This window comes from Dicentrarchus labrax, unplaced genomic scaffold (genome assembly GCF_905237075.1).
Source record: "Dicentrarchus labrax unplaced genomic scaffold, dlabrax2021, whole genome shotgun sequence".
In the NCBI taxonomy this organism is placed as follows: domain Eukaryota; kingdom Metazoa; phylum Chordata; class Actinopteri; family Moronidae; genus Dicentrarchus; species Dicentrarchus labrax.
In genome coordinates this window covers 54681-67622 of record NW_026136909.1, presented here as the reverse complement: position 1 = coordinate 67622, position 12942 = coordinate 54681, and the positions used below count along the sequence as shown (strand labels likewise).

Below are 12942 nucleotides of genomic sequence, written 5' to 3'. Positions count from 1 at the left end.
GACTGACTGACTGACTTTTAATTGTTGCATCTCACACGAATGGGCTGAATTGAATTTCCACATTTATACAATCACATGAATTTCAAACAGATGTTTATTAGGCGTGCGTAAAGGGTGCCACCCCCCCTGCAGAGAGTTTACATCTCTAACTCTCTTCAGTGGGGCAGGAAGTTCTACGGTAGGCCTACAGTGGCAATACTTCACACTTTGTCCATCCTTAACCCGTTTAATCCCTCTTTTTTTTTTTTACTTCTGGAAGCTCTAAAAGTGCTGTTTTGGTTCTAGCAGCTAATGGAAGTTTTTAGATAATATGTTGTCTCCTCTAATTTGTATCAATGTCATGTAACTAGTGTGAATGGTCACATGACCAGGCCTCTTTACTTCCTGCTTGCACCGCTGGCGGGAAATGTCTGCCTCAAACTTGTACACGTGTACACGAGGAAGTAAGTAAAATACCTTAATTAACAGATATAAGTGAAATATTTTGTACATATTATTTAAAGGGTCTACTACTGATATATAATGAGAATTATATGCCCGCATAAATCTTTTGATCAAAAAAGAGTAAATGTAACCATGGCAACATTTGTTGCTGCTAGCAGAACACATGGTCATAGCATTATGCAAGGTGTCAAAAGTTTTAGCTGTTTATTCTATTTTCTTATGTTTTTCTATACACAGCTTAAACCTATAAGAGGTTTTGGAACTTCTGGACTTAAAAGAACCCCAAAGTCATGTGTGCTATATAACAGTCATTCCTACAGTTGAAAGAGATGTAATTGAAAGTGACTGTGATAGTGACTGCACAGATAGAGAGTACCAAGGCGAAACAGGCCATTTACCTGCTAGACTGCTGAATGGTGAAGCAGAGGTGACCTATCTGGAGGATGAGAAAGATTTTAACTTGATAATTCCAGAACTACCCCCAGACCTTCCCTGCCCCCCAACTCCCCCAACTCCAGTTGGTGAATCTCCCACAGTGTCCAGCCAGAAACCCAGAACACAAACCAAAAAAAGGAGATGTCCTGAAGAAAATTAAACCCCAAAACACCAAAAAAAACCCAGAAAAAAAATGCTTTAAAAAATAGCAAAATAGGAACAGGATTTTTAAAAGATTACGACGCCCAGCCACATCCTGTATACCAGATTTTGTGACCTATGGTCCAACTGCAGCAAATTGCATAAAACAAACTCAACCTGACCATGTTGATTTGTTCCTTTTGATGTATCCTCCTACTCTGAGGGAGCTCACTGTTGAGATGTCAAACCTCTACTCAATGCAAACCAAAGGGAAGGCCCTTGATCTGAGCATGGATGAGTTGCTGAGTTCTTATGGGGTTCTGCTCGCATCTGGCTACAGTTCAGTACCACGGAGGCACATGTATTGGTCATATGACCCTGATGTCTACAATGAAGCCATCTCAAATGCAATAAGAAGGAACCGCTTTGACGAGATAATGGTCTCAATTCATCTGGTGGATAACTCAAAGGCCACAGACGATCCTTTCTACAAAGTGCGGCCCATCTTCAGTGCACTGAATGACACCTACAAGATGATGCCATACACAAAACAGCTGTCAATTGATGAAAGCATAATACCCTATTATGGCAGGCACTGCTGCAAGCAGTTCATCAGGGGCAAACCAATCCGGTTTGGATAGTGGGGTACATGTTTAACATGGAGCCCTATTGTGGAGTCCACACACATCTGCCTGAAACTGGCTTAGGACAGGACCCAAGTGTAGTCCTTGGTCTGGCTGAACAAGCAGAAGTCCCTCCAGGATGCACATTTGAGTATGATAACCTTTTCACCTCACTTAGCCTCCTTGATGAAATGACCAAACGGGGTTATGGGTCCCTTGGCACACTGAGACAGTGCCGTCTACATGACATCCCTTTCACAGGTGTGAAGGATTTTGAAAAAATGCCTTGTGGAAGCACGGAGGTCCTTACAGAGGGGGAGAAGTTACTGGTGCGATGGAAGGATAACAGTGTTGTAACCATGGCAACCAATGCTGTAGAAAGATATTCAGAGGGTCAAGTTTCCAGGTGGAGCAAAGAGAAAAAAGCAGTTGTCACAACCTCTGTGTTTCTTTACATATAACCAAAACATGGGTGGCGTGGATCTGCATGATCTTCATGTGTCAAGATATAGATCTGCAATAAGGTCAAAGAAGTGGTGGAGGCCAATCCTGGCCTGGTCCCTTCACAGTGCAGTGGTGAATAGTTGGCTGTTCTTCAGAGATGTTGTTGGCAGTGTCCATGGATCTCCTCAAGAGATATGGAAAACAGCCTCTTGAGCAAGGCAGAAGATCTGCAACTGTGAAACCTCAGGATTCCACAAGAGGTGATGGGAAACATCACTGGCCTGTAAACACAGGAAAACGTTACCAAAGATGCAGATGATGCTACAACCGCACTGTGTATGGATGTGAGAAGTGTGACGTACCACTCCACATTGAGTGCACATTGAAGATTTTTCATGGAGAGTAAAATCTAACTGATAAGCCTTTGAGCTGTTACATAAATCAAATCTATTGAAACTGGTAACTGTAAAATAAATATTCAGATTTTTGTCACTAATAGTGCGCCTTCAGTATGCACTGTTTTTATATCTTTTGCACAGTTTTTGCGGTACAGTGAATATTTACATGCAGTTTTTTGGGTTTCTGTTGAATAACACTGTGCACTCATCTTCTGGCCATGATGTTAGTGTTCAGTAAATGTTAAGTGAATCTAAGGTACTGCCACAATGTGAATTTATTTTATTTTTATAAACTAGTATCAGTTCTTATTTTGTAAGTTCAAACATTTTTAGCTCTACTGTTATTTAACGGTTTTATGTGCTTTGAGCTGTGCTTTGCTCCTAAATTAAATTAATAAATTCAAATTCTGTTATATCTTTTGCACTTTTTTTGAGGTACAGTAAATACTGACAATGTAAATTTATTTTATTTTTATAAACTAGTATCAGTTCTTATTTTGTAAGTTCAAACATTCTTAGCTCCAAGGTTATTCAACCGTTTTATGAGACTATGAAATACAGTAATTGTGTTGTTGTCCTTGTTAGTTCCCTTCAGTATGCATTGAAATGATATCTTAATGTATCTAATAAAGTTCTAAACACATTTATAACCATGCCTAGTTATAATATGTTACTCATGTTCATGTTATTTTTATTCTTTACATGTGTAAATTGGTCAAATTGAAGAATTTGTGTAAATTTAGACTATGCGGTTTCCCACCGGCAACAATTGTTGCCGAGTATAAAACCTCAATTTCCACTAACATAACATAACATGAAATGAAAGAATTCATACCTATTATATGTTAGGGTGGTCTAAGGAGTTAAATGCATGCACTTATTTTGCAAGGAACAATTGGGGATTTAACGGGTTAAGCGTCGTTCCTTCACTGCAGCCAACACCGTAATAACGAGAGGAGCGTTTCACACGAAGTAAGTTTCAAACATATATACGTTTATCACATCTAGACTGTTTGTCTTATACACCTCTATTATCTGAAACATAAAAACACATCATACACAGATGCATGGTGCTGATATAACCGCAAAGCCTAAATACAATATTCCTTACAATAAAGAATACATAACTACAGCCTATATAATCTTCTGTATAACGATATATGACTGGTGGATTTTGAACACAACGCTGCATTCTTACAGTATTTCTCCAAACCGACCTACTTTAGGTCGGACCAGTGCTACTTATTTATGCTTATTTATCTATTAATTTATTATTCTTATCACCTACTTTATTATATGGCATCAGCGTGAATGGAAAGGCTACAAATTCCTTCGATTAAAAGACGAGTTTAATGTATGAAACCGAGAACAATGAGCGCAAAATGTGTCGCCATTAGAATTTAAAAATAAACGTGAGTACATTTAAAAAATGCATTTTTTTTTCAAAGTAAAACGCTTGGCACATTCATGACGTCATTCCCACCGTCATTTCCATGACGTAGCAGCCACTTCAAAGGACTCCTTTGATGTGTGCCCTGCAAAAATCAACCCCAGAGCTCATCACCTCTGTGCACCTTTGTGTTACACAACAGTTACACAATCATACGGACGATAACTGGAAATCAGCAGAAATATCATTTCTTTACAACAACTATACGCCAACATGCCAGTTTTAGTTCTTGGTCTAGTTGTGGTTCCTTGGGCCATCAGAACTGCTGGTCGCATCATTAGAGCTGGATTGGAGCGCATTCCCCCAGTCCACCCATTGTTAACCCAGAACCGGTCCTACTTGAGTCACCTGTAGAGGTAGACCTAGCACCACTGGCAGAGACAAATTTAAATGAAGCAGAGGAAGAGCAGAATAGCTCCTCTTCAGGCATTCGCACTTTAACTCACAGGAGTCACACAGGGTCAGATGGAAATTCAGCATTTTCTTCGGCAGCTGCTTATTCCACGGTGGCTCAAGCAACAACTCCTTCTGTTTTTCCCAGCATCAGAAATCCTGATTGCTTCAATGATATTGAAATCGTGCCTATTCCCCCCAGTTCACCCATTGTTAACCCAGAACCGGTCCTACTTGAGTCACCTGTAGAGGTAGACTTAGCACCACTGGCAGAGACAAATTTAAATGAAGCAGAGGAAGAGCAGAATAGCTCCTCTTCAGGCATTCGCACTTTAACTCACAGGAGTCACACAGGGTCCGATGGAAATTCAGCATTTTCTTCGGCAGCTGCTTATTCCACGGTGGCTCAAGCAACAACTCCTTCTGTTTTTCCCAGCATCAGAAATCCTGATTGCTTCAATGATATTGAAATCGTGCCTATTCCCCCCAGTTCTCCCATTGTTAACCCAGAACCGGTCCTACTTGAGTCACCTGTAGAGGTAGACTTAGCACCACTGGCAGAGACAAATTTAAATGAAGCAGAGGAAGAGCAGAATAGCTCCTCTTCAGGCATTCGCACTTTAACTCACAGGAGTCACACAGGGTCCGATGGAAATTCAGCATTTTCTTCGGCAGCTGCTTATTCCATGGTGGCTCAAGCAACAACTCCTTCTGTTTTTCCCAGCATCAGAAATCCTGATTGCTTCAATGATATTGAAATCGTGCCTATTCCCCCCAGTTCACCCATTGTTAACCCAGAACCGGTCCTACTTGAGTCACCTGTAGAGGTAGACTTAGCACCACTGGCAGAGACAAATTTAAATGAAGCAGAGGAAGAGCAGAATAACTCCTCTTCAGGCATTCGCACTTTAACTCACAGGAGTCACACAGGGTCAGATGGAAATTCAGCATTTTCTTCGGCAGCTGCTTATTCCACGGTGGCTCAAGCAACAACTCCTTCTGTTTTTCCCAGCATCAGAAATCCTGATTGCTTCAATGATATTGAAATCGTGCCTATTCCCCCCAGTTCACCCATTGTTAACCCAGAACCGGTCCTACTTGAGTCACCTGTAGAGGTAGACTTAGCACCACTGGCAGAGACAAATTTAAATGAAGCAGAGGAAGAGCAGAATAGCACCTCTTCAGGCATTCGCTTTTTTATTCACAGGAGTCATTCTGGCGGTAATTCCATGACCAGAGCACAAATTTTAGCAGGAATCGCCACGCTCAGAGAAATGGGTTTCGCCAACATTGTGTTGTCCATGGCTCAAGAAATATCGGCTACTTTCTTCACCGATGAGGAGACAAATTTTAAAACCCTTTTTACTTATATCCGAGAAACAATTACTGCTGTTCTTCCCGGAATCAAAGTAAGAACCACAGTGAATATTTACCCACTAAGAGTTGACATTAGGATATTCCATGTTGAGCCTTCTCCTCTCCCAAACTCAGTAGTTGACCTCGAGACATCACAGCCTGCTGGCACAGAGTCAGATGGAATATTGGCAACTGCTTATGAGTCACCTGTAGAGGTAGACCTTGCACCACTGGCAGGGACAAATTTAAATGAAGCAGAGGAAGAGCAGAATAGCACCTCTTCAGGCATTCGCTTTTTATTCACAGGAGTCATTCTGGCGGTAATTCCATGACCAGAGCACAAATTTTAGCAGGAATCGCCACGCTCAGAGAAATGGGTTTCGCCAACATTGTGTTGTCCATGGCTCAAGAAATATCGGCTACTTTCTTCACCGATGAGGAGACAAATTTTAAAACCCTTTTTACTTATATCCGAGAAACAATTACTGCTGTTCTTCCCGGAATCAAAGTAAGAACCACAGTGAATATTTACCCACTAAGAGTTGACATTAGGATATTCCATGTTGAGCCTTCTCCTCTCCCAAACTCAGTAGTTGACCTCGAGACATCACAGCCTGTTGGCACAGAGTTAGATGGAATATTGGCAGCTGCTTATGAGTCACCTGTAGAGGTAGACCTAGCACCACTGGCAGGGACAAATTTAAATGAAGCAGAGGAAGAGCAGAATAGCACCTCTTCAGGCATTCGCTTTTTTATTCACAGGAGTCATTCTGGCGGTAATTCCATGACCAGAGCACAAATTTTAGCAGGAATCGCCACGCTCAGAGAAATGGGGTTCGCCAACATTGTGTTGTCCATAGCTCAAGAAATATCGTCTACTTTCTTCACCGATGAGGAGACAAATTTTGAAACCCTTTTCACTTATATCCGAGAAACAATTACTGCTGTTCTTCCCGGAATCAATGTAAGAACCACAGTGAATATTACCCCACTAAGAGTTGACATTAGGATATTCCATGTTGAGCCTTCTCCTCTCCCAAACTCAGTAGTTGACCTCGAGACATCACAGCCTGCTGGCACAGAGGTAGATGGAATATTGGCAACTGCTCATGAGTCACCTGTAGAGGGAGACCTAGCACCACTGGCAGAGTCAGATGGAATTTTGGCAACTGCTAAATCCATGGCCAGAGCACAATTTTTAGAAGGAATCGTCGCGCTCAGAACAATGGGGTTCTCCAACATTGTGTTGTCCCTAGCTCGAGATTTAATTACTACTTCTTTCACGGTGGCTAAAGGAGGAATCACTGATTTTATGTCCTTAATTGTGGAAGGAACCATGGCTGTTTTCACCCTAGCTAAGGCAAGTTTTTCAACTTTTTTGACCATGGCCCAAGCAGGTATTGCTGCTGTTATCCACCCACTCAAAGCAGGTATTGCTGCTGTCATTCACCCACTCAAAGAAAGAATTGCTGCTGGTTTTTCCGCAATTCAAGCGACAATGGCACGATGGAGCCAGCGGAGGACCCCCTAATGGACCAACTTTTCCCCCCACACTTGTATGAACGGCTTGTGTCTATACAATATGCTAATCTGATATATATATTTTTTTTCATATATTTTTTATTTTATAATTAATAATCAATTCTAGCCGGCCAACTGCTTTTGACCATCCATCACTACGTCATACTGAGTTTTACTTGAATGACAGTGACCGACAGCAGTGGCCTGGAAATATGGTGGCACTGTGGCTTAATAATCCTCCAGTGTCCACGTGGGTTTTCCCCGGGTGCTCCGGTTTCCTCCCACAAAGTACTGTTACTGTCAGGCGGCACCCCAGTCTCTGCTTTACGCATAGCGCATGTAACTACACAGGACGAAGAAATGCAACAAGTCTCACATTTGCTTTCACTCCCCTGGTTTTAGCCTTTAATACAGCACAATCTGTCTTCCAATGTCCTTTCTCGTGACAATAGTTACAGATATTCCCATTGTCAAACTGATCACTTGCTTTAAGTTCAGGTTTGAAATGGCCAATTCTCTTTGAACGCGTCACCATTTTACCAGACTGCGCACAAGCAACCTGCATATGTTATTCGGATCAGCTGATAGCAGCAAAAAAAAAAAAAAAACGTCAAGCAAACATATACTCAAATGGTCAAATCCAGCTACGAAACACTACACAATCATTCTGAAATAGTCTACTTACCCAACAAAGCCATCATCCAACGCATCCTTTCCTCCACACTCTCCCACAAGAGCCAACAAACGTTTACGGGCCTGCACCTGCACAGGTAAACCGGAGAACAAAGGATCTATACCAGAGCGCACCACTAGCGCTGCTGACAACTTTACGCATACGCGCACCCAAAAAACTAGACCCTAGGATTAGAAAAATCCCCCAGAAAGTGGCCTACAACAAACACCCTATCACCTGGTGGTATACAGTAACAAAATACCAAATTTACAAATAATCGTGCAAAATGGGAACATCACGAGCCACAGAGTGGTCTCTGAAACTGCCCTTATGGAGCAATACGTACTCATCAGCTGAAACAGCAGCCTCAGCAGCTGTAGTCATTTTCCATTCTGTTATGTATGTTGCAATGCATTCTGGAAGACGACTATTTTTAAACTGCTCCAAAATCATCAAATTGAAGTGAACAACGGGAGCCGGATCCAGATTTTTTACCCGTTAATTTTTTCCCCCCAAATTCTCTCGCTCTCTCACGTTTCCCTCCCACCTGTTTGTGTACTCACTGTACCGTGTGTGTCTGTAACCCCTCCCTCCCCTCCTGCTCAGTGTAGATACACAGACGTCGCCACACATCTTGACCAATCCTGCAAATACGGATGAGGCTCCCAATCAGGAGCCGGCTCCCGTCGTTCACTTCAAAGAGCTGGATCGTTCGCGACTGACCCATCACTACACGACACAGTGAGCACACGAACAGGTGGGAGGGAGACGTGAGAGAGCGAGAGAACTTGGTGCTACATAGACAGAAACACTGGAAAGGAGAGGAAAATTAGTGACAGGAAACGTAAAGTTTGGACACATCTTAATAATTCTCCAGTGTCCACGTGAGTTTTCCCCGGGTGCTCCGGTTTCCTCCCACAGGCAAAAAAATACAAATATAATCTATATAAATCCACAACGCCGTTCACTGGTACCCACCAGAGAGGTATAAACCTCCATTCAGTTTGGAGTTTCCCCGCTATCTAAACCCAACCTGCTAACTAAACTCCCACTAGTCTTCCTGTGGTTAGTTGTGGTGGGTATTTATGCACTGTTGACCGCTGGATCAGGAAGTAATGATGGGTCAGTCGCGAACGATCTGGCTCTAAGAGCCGGCTCTTTGAAGTGAACAACAGGAGCCGGTTTCTGATTGGGAGCCGGATCAAGTTTTTCCCCCCGAAACACTGGAAAGGAGAGGAAAATTAGTGACAGGAAACATAAAGTTTGGTCACACCTTTATAATTCTCCAGTGTCCACGCGGGAGTTTTCCCCGGGTGCTCCGGTTTCCTCCCATAAACAAAAGAATACAAATATAATCTATATAAATAATGTAAATATAATCTATTAATAAATAAAAAAAAAAAAATATATATATATATATATAAATCTATTTTATACACAAATCTATAAATAAAAATTCTAATCATTAATAAATTGTGATTTGCATCATTTATTAATGCCATACATACTTGCATTTTGAATAAACATTCATTATTAAGAAAAACATGAAACAACAGCACAGCGTTACTTTCACTAAGTGTCTGTTCTCAATAAAGGAAATGTTGCCTTGGTAAAAGATAGGAGAAAAGCATCTCCCCACATCCTCTTTCATTCATTCTCATCCTCTCTACTTTTTTGCTTTCATGATGTTGGTAACTAAACTTTCCTGCAGGTGTTTCACATTTAAAGCCTTCACTTGAAAGGATTATAGTTACAGTTGCAAAAGGGCCTTCTGCAACATTAATATCTGATTAATCGCCACCATATCGTTATCCTTTCAACAAGATTGGACGGCTGAGGATGCTAGTACATTCCTGCCTCCCTCTTTACTCCACAGTATTGGTGGCTCTATCCCCATCGTGTTTTCCTATTACTCTGAGTTTCTGGCCCAGGAGAAACAAGGAGAGCATCTGAGCTGGCACTGCATGTTCTGGACGATCGGTGGGATCTACGCCTCCGCCATGGCCTGGGCCATCATCCCACACTATGGTGAGAAAAACAAACAGATCACTCAGTCAGGAAATCATTGTTTCAGACAATATGTAGTTAATGTGTTAGTCAACCAGCTAAACAGCCTGTAACCTTAACCATTTTATTTTATACCACAAAATGGGATCATGGGATCATCCTCCTGCAGCAGACACCTCTCTTTATCAACCTTGTCATCCCCACCCGCCAATCTGACACCCACTACAGACCCTGACACATCTCCCACCACCTCCCAGACTGGACTTCATATCACAGTCAGCCAAATGAGGAGAGAGCTGGAGAAGCTCAAACAGAGGAAAGCTGCTGGACCGGACCACATCAGCCCTTGAGTAGTGAAGGCATGTTCCAGCCAGCTCTGTGGAGTTTTCCAGCACCTCTTCAACCTGAGTCTGCCCCTTCAGAGAGTGTCAGTGCTCTGGAAAACATCCTGCCTGGTCCCAGTGCCCAAAAAGGACATCCTGTGACACTGAAGGACTACAGGCCGGTAGCTCTGACCTCTCAAATCATGAAAGTCACGGAGAGACTGGTCCTGGCACACCTCAGAGCATTAGTGTGCCCATCGCAAGACCCCCTGCAGTTTGCATATCAACCTCATGTGGGGGTTGATGATGCAATCATCTACCTGTTGCAGAAGGCCTATTCCTCCTTGAACAGACCCAACACCTCAGTCCACGTCATGTTCTTCGACTTCTCCAGCGCCTTCAACACCATCCAGCCCAGACTGCTGAAGGCCAAACTGGAGAGCACGCAGGTGGGTGCTCCCCTCATCACTTGTGTAGGAGCCGCATTTAAGTTTATTTGAATTCCATTATTTACATTGTCTTTTGTCAGTGTGCGCCCCCTACAGGTGGTGATGGTGCCACCCTTTAAGGCAGTCGCCCATCATGCATGGGGGAGGAAAGCAGCCCAGCAAACACCGTCATTGACCGCAGCTTGTGAAGCTGCCTGGGCACTCTCGGCCTGTTGCTGTTTGGAGCTACAATCAAGTTTAGCTGTAGCCTGGTCCTGCCAGTTATAGAATATTTTAAGACCTCTGCAAACAATGCGTTTTATTTTCCGTGTTTAAGTTACAATAAATTACCGGCATCATTCTTCAATCAACTCTCACTGGATTTATTCGATCACAAACTGCGAGTCTGACACTGCACCGCTGCTTTCCCCATGTGGTAAAACGAAGGAAACTGGAAGTAAGGGATTATAAGAAAAATCCAAAACGAAATTCTGCCACTACAACTTGGTTCGATGACTATCTGACGGGCAGACCGCAGTTTGTGAAATTAAAGAACTGTGTGCCTGACCGTCTGCCCCCCCAGGGAACTGTACTGTCTCCCTTCCTCTTCACCACCTACAGTGCAGACTTTAAGTACTGCACTGAGTCGTGTCATCTGCAGAAATTCAGAGGATGCTGGCAAAACTGCTGACAATCATGAACAAAAAAAATGCGATCAACTTCTAAAATATAATGCATTTTAGAGGTTAATCAACCATTCTCATTTTGATTGTCCCTAATCATAATAAAAAGTAATAAATATATAATATAAGGAAGAGATACTATTCAATACTTATTCCACCACTGCCTTTTGATGCTTCACTATGGAACAACTACATTAGAGGCTCTCAGGGTTCAGAGATTTTCAGCTGTGTTTGAGTGGGTGGCAAAACAAGAATTACCTTAATTTTCATCTTGTTTACTTTAGTCACCAGCAGCTATCTTAATAAGGTTAGGTATAATCAGAACTTATTTGATCAGTGGTTTCAGCCTTTCTACTAACAGTGTGTGTCAGTGGTATAAAATTGCAAGTTAACTGCAGCTCTTGCTTCACCTAGAGGAGTTACCAGATACCAGACTGAATGTTTTCAGCAGCTATACAAATAGTATAGCACAAAGAAAAGAACAGCTGTGTAATGATCTTCTTTACATACATGATCCTGCTACGGAGCCTTCATCCAGAGAGAGTCTGTGGTCTAAAGCATGTATGTTTACTGTAGATGTTTCAAGGCTAGGCAGTCAATTATTTCCGTTGTAGCTGTCTTGTCTGGGGCTATAAGATCTAAGCATCTTAGTTTTATTGTAGATCCAGTAACTCCCTCCATTTAGCATTTATAAGAAGTACATAAACACAGAATAATGATTCATACCACTCAAAATGCAGGTGAAGCTGATATATAGACATTTCAATTGTCTGTTAATGTATTTGTTAACAATTCTAACTTCCTACATAACTCATGAAACATCTGTACATCATGATTGATGACACACTGTAACATAGCTGTGATCATATTTAATGAATACACAAAGCCAAATCTGTACAGTGTTCCTGCTCTAGATCCTGCAGTTCTTGCTAATTTCAGGCCTATCTCCAAACTTCCTTTCCTTTCAAAAATCCTGGACAAGATTGTGCACAGTCAATTAATGGCCTTTCTGGAAGAACATAATATCCTAGAGGTTTTCCAATCCGGTTTTAAAACCCTGCACAGCACCAAATCAGCTCTCGTAAGAGTTTTTAATATCTTTTTAGCTACTGACTCTGGTGACTGTGTTATCCTTGTGCTTTTAGATTTAACTGCTGCATTTGACACAGTGGATCATGAAATATTGATCTCACGTTTGAAGCAGTGGGTGGGCATCAGGGGCATAGCACTGGAGTGGTTCAGGTCGTACTTGGCTAATCGAACTTTCTGTGTCAGCCAAGGTGACTCTCTATCCCCCTCTGCTTCTCTCTCGTTCACAGGGCTCAGTTCTTTGCCCTCTACTTTTCTCTCTCTTTTTGCTCCCACTTGGTTCCATACTTAGGAAGCACGGCTTTTCATTCCACTGTTATGTCAGATTTATGTGCCTCTTAAAAAGAAAAATGAATACTCTGTCAGACTGCTACTTAAGTGCCTCGATGACATAAAGGCCTGGATAGCTCTGAATTTCAATGATAAAAAGACGGAAGGTGGTTTTTGGTGGCACCACTGGGACCCCCCCTGTAGATCTGGGTTCCTTGGCCCAGTATATTAAACCTAGCATCACAAACCTAGGGGTTAAAGTTG

The 12942-nt window shown here is 42.3% G+C and overlaps 1 long non-coding RNA gene across 1 annotated transcript; it reads right to left on the bottom strand.

The window, feature by feature from the left end:
- Window positions 1-9351: 9351 nt before the first annotated feature.
- On the bottom strand, window positions 9352-12573 carry LOC127360651 (uncharacterized). The gene is made up of 2 exons (XR_007883870.1): window positions 12513-12573; window positions 9352-9901 (listed from the first exon to the last, which is right to left on the bottom strand). It is a non-coding gene; the product is annotated as an uncharacterized LOC127360651 (long non-coding RNA).
- Between the last annotated feature and the right edge of the window lie 369 nt (window positions 12574-12942).